This window comes from Enhydra lutris, unplaced genomic scaffold (genome assembly GCF_002288905.1).
Source record: "Enhydra lutris kenyoni isolate GAN:26980312 unplaced genomic scaffold, ASM228890v2 scaffoldscaffold15, whole genome shotgun sequence".
NCBI classification, from domain to species: domain Eukaryota; kingdom Metazoa; phylum Chordata; class Mammalia; order Carnivora; family Mustelidae; genus Enhydra; species Enhydra lutris.
The window spans coordinates 60,564,527-60,574,770 of NW_019154099.1; positions in this window are offsets into that span (position 1 = coordinate 60,564,527).

The following is a 10,244-nucleotide window of genomic DNA, read 5'->3' on the forward strand; positions in this document are numbered from 1 at the left end:
CCGGCCCGGCTGCCCGCGGCCGCTGCCTCCCGGGCGAGATCTCTCGGGCGGCGCCTGGGGACTCGCTGGCTGGGCCGAGAGTCGGGGTCCCCGCGCCGAGCCGCGGGGCCGAGCCTAAGGCGCGCGCAGCCGCACGGGTCCCGCCGCTGCGCCGCGCTCCGGGGTGCCGGGGTGCGCCCAGGCACTCGGGGTCCGCGCCGCCACCGGGGCTGCTGCTGCTGCCGCTGCCGCTGACGCTGCTGCCAACGGCGACCCGGGCTCGTCGCGGTCCCCGCCGCACAGTGAGTAACACATCGCGCACCGAGTGACTGAACTAAGAAGAGCAAAACAACATGTGACTCGGCGTTACGCAGGCACACACTGCGCGGCCGCCCCGCCCCGCCGCCCGCATTGGCGCCGCGCCCCCCGACGGACGGAAGGCGCAGCCAATGGGCGCGGGCCGCGGGAGGGGCGGGCCGCGCGCCCCCGCCCCGCCCCCCTTTCTCCCGGGGCTGCGTTTCCCGCCGTCCCCTCCCCCTCCCTCGGAGGCCGGGGCCCGGGCGGGGTGGGGGCCGGCCCGAGCCTCATTAATCAGAGGCTCGTTGTGGATGCCGGCGGAGGAGATGCCACCCAGGGCGGGAAAAGGGGCGCGCGGGAGGGGCGGGGGCCGGCCTCCGCGCGGAGGGCCCTTCCCTCCCGCCTCGGACTCAATTAATTGGGATCGCAGCTTCCGCCGGGGAGGAGGCCGGGGGAGGGGACGCCGCGCGGGGCGGGGGCCGGCGGAGATCAAGGGCCGGGACCGGCGGCCGGGGCTGGGCGCCGGGGACGGGGGTGGCAGCAGCGCCGTTCTTCGGGCCTCGCATCGCTGCCGCCGCCCTAGCGGGGGCCGGGGGAACCCGTGAACTCGGCTGCCCTCGCCTCCCCCGCTCCCTCCATCACGCACTTGGGCGCGCGGATCTGGCGCCCAAACTCGGGGTGGGCGCGCGCCCGGCTGCCGCGGCGGGTGTGCGCCTGGGTGGTTCCCGGGAGCCCGGCCCGCGCCTTGTTTACGAGCATCCCATTAGTCACCGGAGCGCGCCGGGTCGGTGGCCGCTCGGGGCCCTTTCCCAGCAGGAGGGGAGGGGCGCGGGCGGCGCCCCCGACCCCGGCCCGCGCTCCCCTCGGGCGGCTCCCGGGGTTCCCCCTCCCTTCCCGGGGACGCCCTTCCCCCGCACCCAGGTCGCAGGCTCTTCCGGGGCGTCATCAGCGCCATTCACTTGTTGGGAGCCCGGGAAGTTGCCGTCCCCGGCCCGGGATGTGGTCGGAGGAGCGGCAGGACTAGCAGGCGCGCAAGAATGCGGTTTCCATAGCGCCAGGGAGAGGGCGGGCGGGGGGCGCAGCCCGGGCCCGGGTCCCCGCGCCTGGGGCCCTCCCCGCGCGACCCTCGCGGCTCCCAGCGTCCGGGCGCGGGGCGGGAGGCTCCAGACCTGCGCGCCCTTCGCGGGCGGCGACGGCCTCCTCGAAAATGCCCTTGAAGAAGCGCTTCTAGTGTTTTCCAGCTGCAGGGCTTTTGTGGTGGCTTTTGTGACTTTCGAAGTCGATCACAAATAAGCAGCCCTGCAGCCGCGTCGCCTAAATGTCACGGGGGGGGCAGCGCGGGGGGGGGGGGGGAGGGGGCACGTCCCTGAGCGGAGAGCGGCGTGGGCTCCGGGCCCCTGCGGAACCCGAGAAGGCTAACAAAACCAGCCCTTGTCTATTCTGTTCCTCTAATTTGTGTGTCTTCGTGAAATAATTGGAAACAATAATGTTGGTTATTTTCTATTAAGTCCTGGAAGTTTGCCTTTGAACGTCCTCTATAGTTTACAAAGGTCTTTATTTTAAATATAATGAAATCTTAAGTCTAAGGATAATAACAAGATTGTGATTTTTGAAAGGGTAATAAATATTTTCACATATTTGTCCGCATGTGACTTAAGGATTCTGCCAGTTGATCTTCTGTGCCAAAAGAGCCCTATTTACACAAAGATAACAAGGGTTTTAGCCCGAATACAGTTAGTTTCTTGTAGAGTACGGTGAATTTGGAAGGACAGAGCTTGCCTCAAAGACGTGTATTTAAAGTCGATCTTCCATTTTAAGTCATGCTTAGAAAAATAATACCTTTTGGAACGTCGCGTGAAGTGTGTGTGCCTGTGTGTGCGCGCACGCGCGCGCGCGTGTGTGTGTGTGTGTGTGTGATTGTGTGTCTGGCACACCTTCGTAGACTTGGTGGATTTCTATTCTTTTTAGATCTTGTTGTCCTTTCTGTGTTAACAAATGTTGCCTAGCAATATGTCTACTCAGAAAAGAGAGATGACGGGATTCTTGGAATTTGAAAGAAATGTGGCCCAGTTTTGTCTGCTTTGTGATGATTTCCATCTCACTTTGTGAGGGATCCAAATGGGCCTGCCTATATGTCCTGCAACCCTGACTAGCCAAGGGTGATCCTGGGATAACCTCTTCTCAGCCTTGTGGGCTAATGATCTCCTCCGAGAAAGTATCTCTTGCAATTATTTCATTCTTCTCCTTTTGTCTCTGGCCTATCCTACAAAATTAGATTTTCACATATTCTCTGAATCCTTGTTTGCTGTACCCCTCAAACATTAACAAGTGTCATCTGTGGAGTGTTTGTTTTTTTCCTTAGGGCTTTTCTAGTGTTAAATGCCATGTTCAAGTCAAGGTGTTAGAAGCCCTAAGTCGGCACTTGGCACTTTCCCCACGTGCTGCCTCTGTCACCAAGGGAGGAGGGTGACGAGCTCTCACCTACATCAGTGGTATTCTCATACCGGGAAGATCACAAATCTGGAGCAAAACTGCAAACTAATTGTCATTCTCAAGTCCTAGAACCTCTAAATACAAGGGTGGGAGGCACAATTTCCATTCTCACTAAGAAGTCAGCCCGTGAAACAAACAGTAAGGAACTCTGTAATTAGAAGTACCCCTGTCTTCTTCCTCAACGAAGGAGCTCATTGTCTTTCTCCCTTTCTACTGCCAAATAAGCTATTTATTTATTTAAAGCTTGTCCGACACCTTGTGATTTTCCAACTGTTCTCCCGTACTTTTTCAGCAAAAGTCAGCTAATAACATCTGTCAACCAGCTCTCCATGCAGGGCTGGGTGCTGTTTCGCATGGCCTGTTGCCAGCCAGCAGCCTGGGTGAAATTTTTTCTCGTGGTCCAAGATCCTTCGTTGGAAGTTCTCCTTGGTTTTATGGATAACTAAATGGCCGTATCTTTTAGCCAGGAGTGTTTTTTGTTTGTCCTTTCTGTTTTGTTTACATAGAATCCTACACAATGATTCTTTGATTAAAACAAATGTCCTTCCTGGGATCCTTTAATGACCTTTCACAAAGCAGTCAGTTTCATAAAAAGGTAGACATTAAAAATGCATCACATCCATAACACAAATAATAATAATACGAATAAGAGTAAGCATCCTTCTCTTCGCTGGTTCATGGAAGGCAGACCCACCTAGGAGGACAAAAGTAGATAGCATTTAGTGCTTGGGGGGTTTCTGGCTTTTTTTTTCCCCCTTTGTAATTCTTAACCCAGTAGTTTTGACAGTTTTTCCTATCTGGATGAGCTGTATCTAAAAACGGTCTGAGCAGATAGTTAAGTGGAACCCTATGCAAACAGTTACAATAGCTTCGATTTAAAATGTGCTTTATGGGGAAAAAAACAAAATAACATAACATAAAATATGCTTTAGGAAGAGGTATAGATTTGAACCTCAGAGCCTTATGTCAGAAGACTTAGTCTTTTTTTTTTTTTTAAGATTTTTATTTATTTATTTGACAGAGATTACAAGTACGCAGAGAGGCAGGCAGAGAGAGAGGAGGAAGCAGGCTCCCTATGGAGCAGAGAGCCCGATGTGGGACTCGATCCCAGGACCCTAGGATCATGACCTGAGCCGAAGGCAGAGGCTTTAACCCACTGAGCCACCCAGGCATCCCCCTAGTTAGTCTTTCAAAAAAGGGACAGCATTTTATCACAGTTTGCTTTGTTAAATAATGTATTTCAGTAGCTCATTTAATACAGTTCTCTTTCTCTGATGAATGAGCCATGCAAAGACAGCCTTTTTCCTCATCTAGAATTCATAAGAGGACTTCCTGTACTTTCATAGTTGTTGTGTTCTCTTTTTTTTCCCACCAATATATTTGCTAATATGTTTCAACTGAAATTTCACAAGAATTTTGTAACATGCTAATTGTGTGCAACAGAATGATTGACATGAGAGAATGTAAGTACTGTTTGGATAGCTTACTATCTATGCATGGCATTCCAAATGTCTGAGGAATCAGGGTTTGTTAATAGATCAGATTGGTTCCTTGGAAATTATAAAGGCTTCCCACTTAGGCGTTTATGTTGCTCATTCATTAAGAATACGTACATCTTTCTTAAATATTCATTAGGGAGGAGGGATTTTCTGAAAGAGGGATTTTCTAAAATAAATGACTTTCATGGGCGTATTTGGTGGAGCAGACTACTGTAACTTTTAATATAACTTAAAAATAAGAATTCTTCTGAAAAATGTATGCACTGAATTAATGCTCTTTAGGAAAACACTCAGTTATGTTGTAGGAACAAGCACAGCTCACCCAATACCGAAAACATTTTCATTTTAAATATAATTATGTTGAAGAAATTTAAACATATAAACCACCAATTACAAAGTGACTATAGTTAGTGACTTAACATTTTTATCAGTTCAGCTCTGGATGTTGTTGTGTTAGAATTTTGAGAATATGTTTCTAAATTGAAAAAAAAACAACCACCTTTTTTTCCTCGTGGACTTTCCATGATCAAAATAAAAATTTTACATTAATGACTGTATAACATTACTGTACCGTGAAAAAAAAGGGGCGTTCCTTCTTAGAATATCCCTCTTGGCATACTTGGCCCTGTAGCCTAACACACTCACATTTTGCATGACCAGACTGGTGCCCTGGGTAGTGCTGGCTGCCAGTGTCCGAGCTGCTGGGTCAAACGTTGTTTGTTTGTTGCTGTTGTGGCTTTCTGTCAGAGCAGAGCACAATTGTCTGCTTCTCAATCTGTAGATCATGAGCAGATGACATAAAAGAAAAAAAAATCTCTAAAATGACACAGCTCTATTTTCTAGGAGGGAGGCGGAAGGAGCAGTGAGGAGCGCTGTGTGTCCTTGAACAGAGCAAATGTTAGGAAGCAGAGATCAGCCTGCGTTCAGTTGATCCGACTGCTTGCTCTCCAGCGAGCTTTTGCCCTGTTTGTAAACCGCTCGGGAGGTAAGTAGGACACGAGCCACCCTGCTTTCTGCCAGATGCTCCGGGGTTTTGTGGAACTGGATTGTAGTCAGAAACCTTCTACTTTTCTGCAGTTCACGTGCTGTTTCTAGGCTCGCCTTTGAGTCTGTTTTCTAGAGTTGTTTTGAAATCCAACCTAAAGATAACAGCGAAATGTGACCCGGTCTTGTGAATGGTGCCACCAACTGGCAACGCTTTTTCCTAAGGCAGAGCAGGCTTTTTTGCAAGACGTTGCAGTCAGAGTAGGGCCAGAAAGTTGGTTACAACCTAACATCCATTTGCTTTGCACCAATCTTTAAATAAGCTGCTAGAAACAATGAGAGAGAAAACAAAGAAATACCGGCAGTGAGCCACCCGGGGCGTTATCAGGGGACAAACGAAAGGCTCCATTCAGTTGAAAAACTTATTTTTTTATGCCTGGGGAAGTATCAAGCTAATACATTCAAATTTAAAATCCATTTCATATCTCAATTTGCATATGTATTTACAAGAACAGTCAGTGGATAAAAAATGAACATCAGTGTTCTTTTAAGAGCTTAGAAAGCCACCTAGCCAGCAAAGTTAAAACAAACAAGGATCTAAACTCAGGACTATTTTGGAGTACACCTGAGTTTACAATCAAGATTTGCTTGTCTTGCAAGCAAACTTTTTTTTTTATCATATTTCTTCACTACATTGACCTACCAGTCTCAAATTTTTTGAGAATAAATGCTGGTCATCTTCAAGGATATTGAAAAGCAAAATTTGAAAAAGCATGGGTGGGAAAGAAAATATATCTTAAAAGCTAAGAATAACAAAAACACTTAAACTATAAACAATAAATGGCAGTTAATAAATGTCCAATGTGGCTATTTTTTTTAATTTTATTTTTTTAAAGATTTTTATTTATTTATTTGACAGACAGATCACAATAGGCAGAGAGGCAGGCAGAGAGAGAGGAGGAAGCAGGCTCCCTGCTGAGCAGAGAGCCTGATGCGGGGCTCGATCCCAGGACCCTGGGATCATGACCTGAGCTGAAGGCAGAGGCTTTAACCCACTGAGCCACCCAGGCGCCCCCCAATGTGGCTATTTTTTACTGAAATAATTTGAACTTATGCACTTGACTTATTTATCAACTCTAAATGTATAAATTACATCTTCTTTTTAATTGTTCTAATTCGTCCTCAGGCAGTGCAAATAATAGAGATGCTCAAGTTAGTAATGCCACTTCGAGGTAAGTTCTCTGTCTAAATAGAGCGAGATCAGAAGACTCAATTTCTTTGCCACCAAGCGTGTCTTCCAAGTACATTTACCTGTGGATGAAAAAAATGCCGATATGGAAAAAGCAATATTATAACTGGTAAGGGCAGCTTACCAGTATATGCATGTATGTTACGCTATTTGATTCTTACCGGCTTATGGGACAAGTGAAATATATGTAATTATCCCATGATGCTGACACCGTGTAAAGACATGATTCCAGCGCAAGTGGGAATGGAACCTCAGTCTTTCGATCCCACTCACGTGTGCTATGTGCCCACGTACGATTGTAAGAACGATTAACTGCTCACGTAGTTACTATACTTTTTCCTTGTCTAGAACACTTAAGAGCAAACGATAATCGACTGAACCGGCCTGAGGAAATACGAGTTAGCGAGGTTTGCAAGAAAATAACAACCATGCTCTTAGGGCCTTTCCTGCTGGCTGTTGAGTGTTGGGTGGAAAGGTCGGTTCAAATGAGCTCGTTCCAAGAATAACCACTTTGAGTGTAAATACCGGCCAGAATTTCACCTTTGCTGGTTCTTTATTAAGATTTCAGTCTCTCGTCTTGCTAAAACATGGAAAAAATGAGAATTCTATATAAAAGTTGTCTTAAAATTACATTTTATACTGCGAGAATGCCTTTTTACGTGGTAAATAGAAAAACTAAAAAGCTGTATTTATCACTGCTACTGAAAAGCAAACAGAAAATGAAGTATATTGCTATTTTGAGAGCTGATGTTTTTCTGTTTTTATTTTGGTAAACTTGTACCTGATTTTAACATTTCTACACGCCGAGAGTGTATTACAATTTCAACATGGCACCCATACCCTTTCTAGGATGAATTAAAAAGGAAATCAATATGCTTGTAGCCATTTGGCCCCATTGATTAAAGTCACACTGTTTTTTAATTATAGAATAATAGGAAAGGAGGGATATCCTTTACTACTCAGGTGAATTTGTATCTTCCTCAGTCCAAAATATAAAAATCACTAAACATATGTTCAGTATTTGTTAAGCTTCAAATGTATTTTAGGAATTATCTAGAATGTAAGTCTTTGCCCTTTTGGTTTTCTATCTAAATAATAAGGCATTATTTCCTTAAATGATTAATGTTCAAGAAGTTTCTTTTTTTCTCTACCTTTTATTTGATATTGTCTCATAATTTGGAAACAAAAATTATTTTTTGTTATTATGACCATCATCTGGCATGTTCTTAATTTTCTTAACAGTTGATCATAATTCCTAATATTGCTATTTTAGCCTCTTCTTGCCAATAATATATGGCAGAGAAAGTGATTTTCATCTCTGAGCACAAAGGTTTTACAAACCATCTCCCACCACATCACATTACATGTTCAGAAAAATTGTAGGACAAGGAGGGATGAAAAAAAAAAAAGAACTGAATTTCAGCTTGCTAAGTAGCAGCATTGTCCGATTATGATTTTGTTTGCACCACAAGAAAGAAAGGAGATACACGAGAAGGAGTACAAGGTACATTGAGGCGACTTCAAAATGAATCTCTTTTAAGGTGTCTTGATTTGTTGTGCTTGATGTTGGGCGCTGAGTAGTTAACATGGAAATTAACCATGTGCTGTTGAATCTCACTGCTGTTCCATTGGTTCTTCTCTTCCTTTTACATTCTTTTTTTAATTATTATTATTTTTTTTTTTTAGTAAACACTCTTGGGCGAACTTGTCCCATTTTTTTTTTAAAGGCTTTATTTATTAGAGAGATGGAGAGAGATCACAAGTAGACAGCAGCAGGCAGAGGGAAAGGGAGAAGCAGGCTCCCCACTGAGCAGAGACTCCGATGTAGGGCTCAATCCCACGACCCTGGGATCACGACCTGAGCCAAAGGCACCTGCTTAACTGACTGAGCCACCCAGGCGCCCCTTCCCTTTACATTCTTAATCCAGTTCCCTTTTCTGCCTCCTGAATGGTGTTTGCAATCTGCAGCTAATTCCATAGGGGGATAAGCCCTTTTTTTGGTCTCCCAGCTTTCTTTACTGGATGGTGTTCCTAGTCATGACTGGATTACAGTTTCAGACATGACAATGCATCATTAAAACATTTTAGTGATAATAACCAAGTGCCCATTTTACAACTAAGGCACATTCATTTAAAATAGATTAAGGGCACTTATACCCAGAGCCCGCCTTCCAAGTTACCTGCTGAACCCTTCCGAGGGAATGAAACTAGTAAATACAGTCTCCAAATTTTGTTTCATGGAAATCAGTTTTAATTAGACAAACATGACTAATTCTATTTAGTCCATTGTTAGGTTAATTTTTAAAAGGCCCGTGTGCTGAGCCCGCCCCAGGCTCCAGGCGAAGGAGCTGTTTGCACAGTGTGGAATGATGTGGGATACATGGTTTCTGGTTATGTTATCTGGTGATAAATCTCTAATAACCAATGAAATATTTGATTCTGGAAAATTTATCAATATTTTTCAGTATTCACTTTGTGCTAGACACTGTGTGGGGTCCTCTGGGGACAAAAATGCAAACCCCCAACAACGCAAACCTACAGTCACCACCCAGTGGGCCCTGCTGGGAGGGACGGTCTTCCCAGGCTCACTCCTGCTCCGACGCCTTCTGCTGGGTTCGTGAATGACTGGTAAACAGTGGCCACCCTTCACTTAAGCCTCTCTAGGGACAGGTTTGCAGACAACTACCCCAACAGAGAAAGCGACAGCTCCCTCCCGGACAAACGGACAAACGGCAAACTTGCTTATCTCAGGCTACAAAGGAGGTGCGCTCTCCAAGCCCCCGAGAGTCAGCTGGGACAACCTCCCACAGAAGCAGGTGCACTGGGTCTCTCCAGGCCACCCCCCCTGGGGCTCGGGTGGAGTAGAAGCAAGGTCCACCCCGAGTCTCGGAGCCAAGATGTTCACGTCCTTGCCTGGTGCACGTGTCACGAGGCAGGCTAACCGATGAGCCGGTAAGGAGATGGAATGAAGTTTCCAGCCCTGGCAGCGCCCTCAGGAAGCTCACAGTCCGCCGGGAAGAAGGGGACGTGTATGCAAATAGCCGAATCGGAGGGCCCGTCGTGCCCCGTCCACAGCTAGAGCGACCGCCCGGGGGATGAGGGGGGACCTGGTGCATTTCCCAAGTGGGCGCTACACTTCACCAGGGTAGAAGACAACTTGTCACTGAACAGGGCTGGCATACCGGGACGTACATATGAAGACTCCTTGAGCTTGCATGTCCGTCTGCTTTCACCGAAACGTCAGTTGAACCACAGATTTCAATATTAAAACACGAAACCATAGAGTTTAAGAGAAAATCAAAGAAATTTGGATGAATTTGACTTCCTAAACCAGAATTCTGTGAGGGGAGGTAATCACAGCTGTATCACAGGTAATGCTTTAGTTCTGTCTTTAGTCAGTACCTGAGGGGTCCCATAAGACCACAATCAAGAATCCAGAAATGGGCAACGGGTCTGAACACAAATGTCACGATAAACAAATAAGCAGCAGAAAGTCTGGAAAATACCGACGCCTGCTTAACCTTTCCCGTAATAAGATAAATGCAAATTAAAACCACAAAGTGGTACAATCATTCACCTATCAGATTGGCTCAGACTAAGAAGTTTGATAGCACAGCGTGTTTGCCAGAATGTCGGGAGGGGTTCCCACAGCGGGCTGCAGGGGCACCAACAGAAGCGCGTGCGCCCAGCCCTTTCGCCGAATCTACCCGAATGGCAAATGCCCACGGTCCTTGACCCACGGT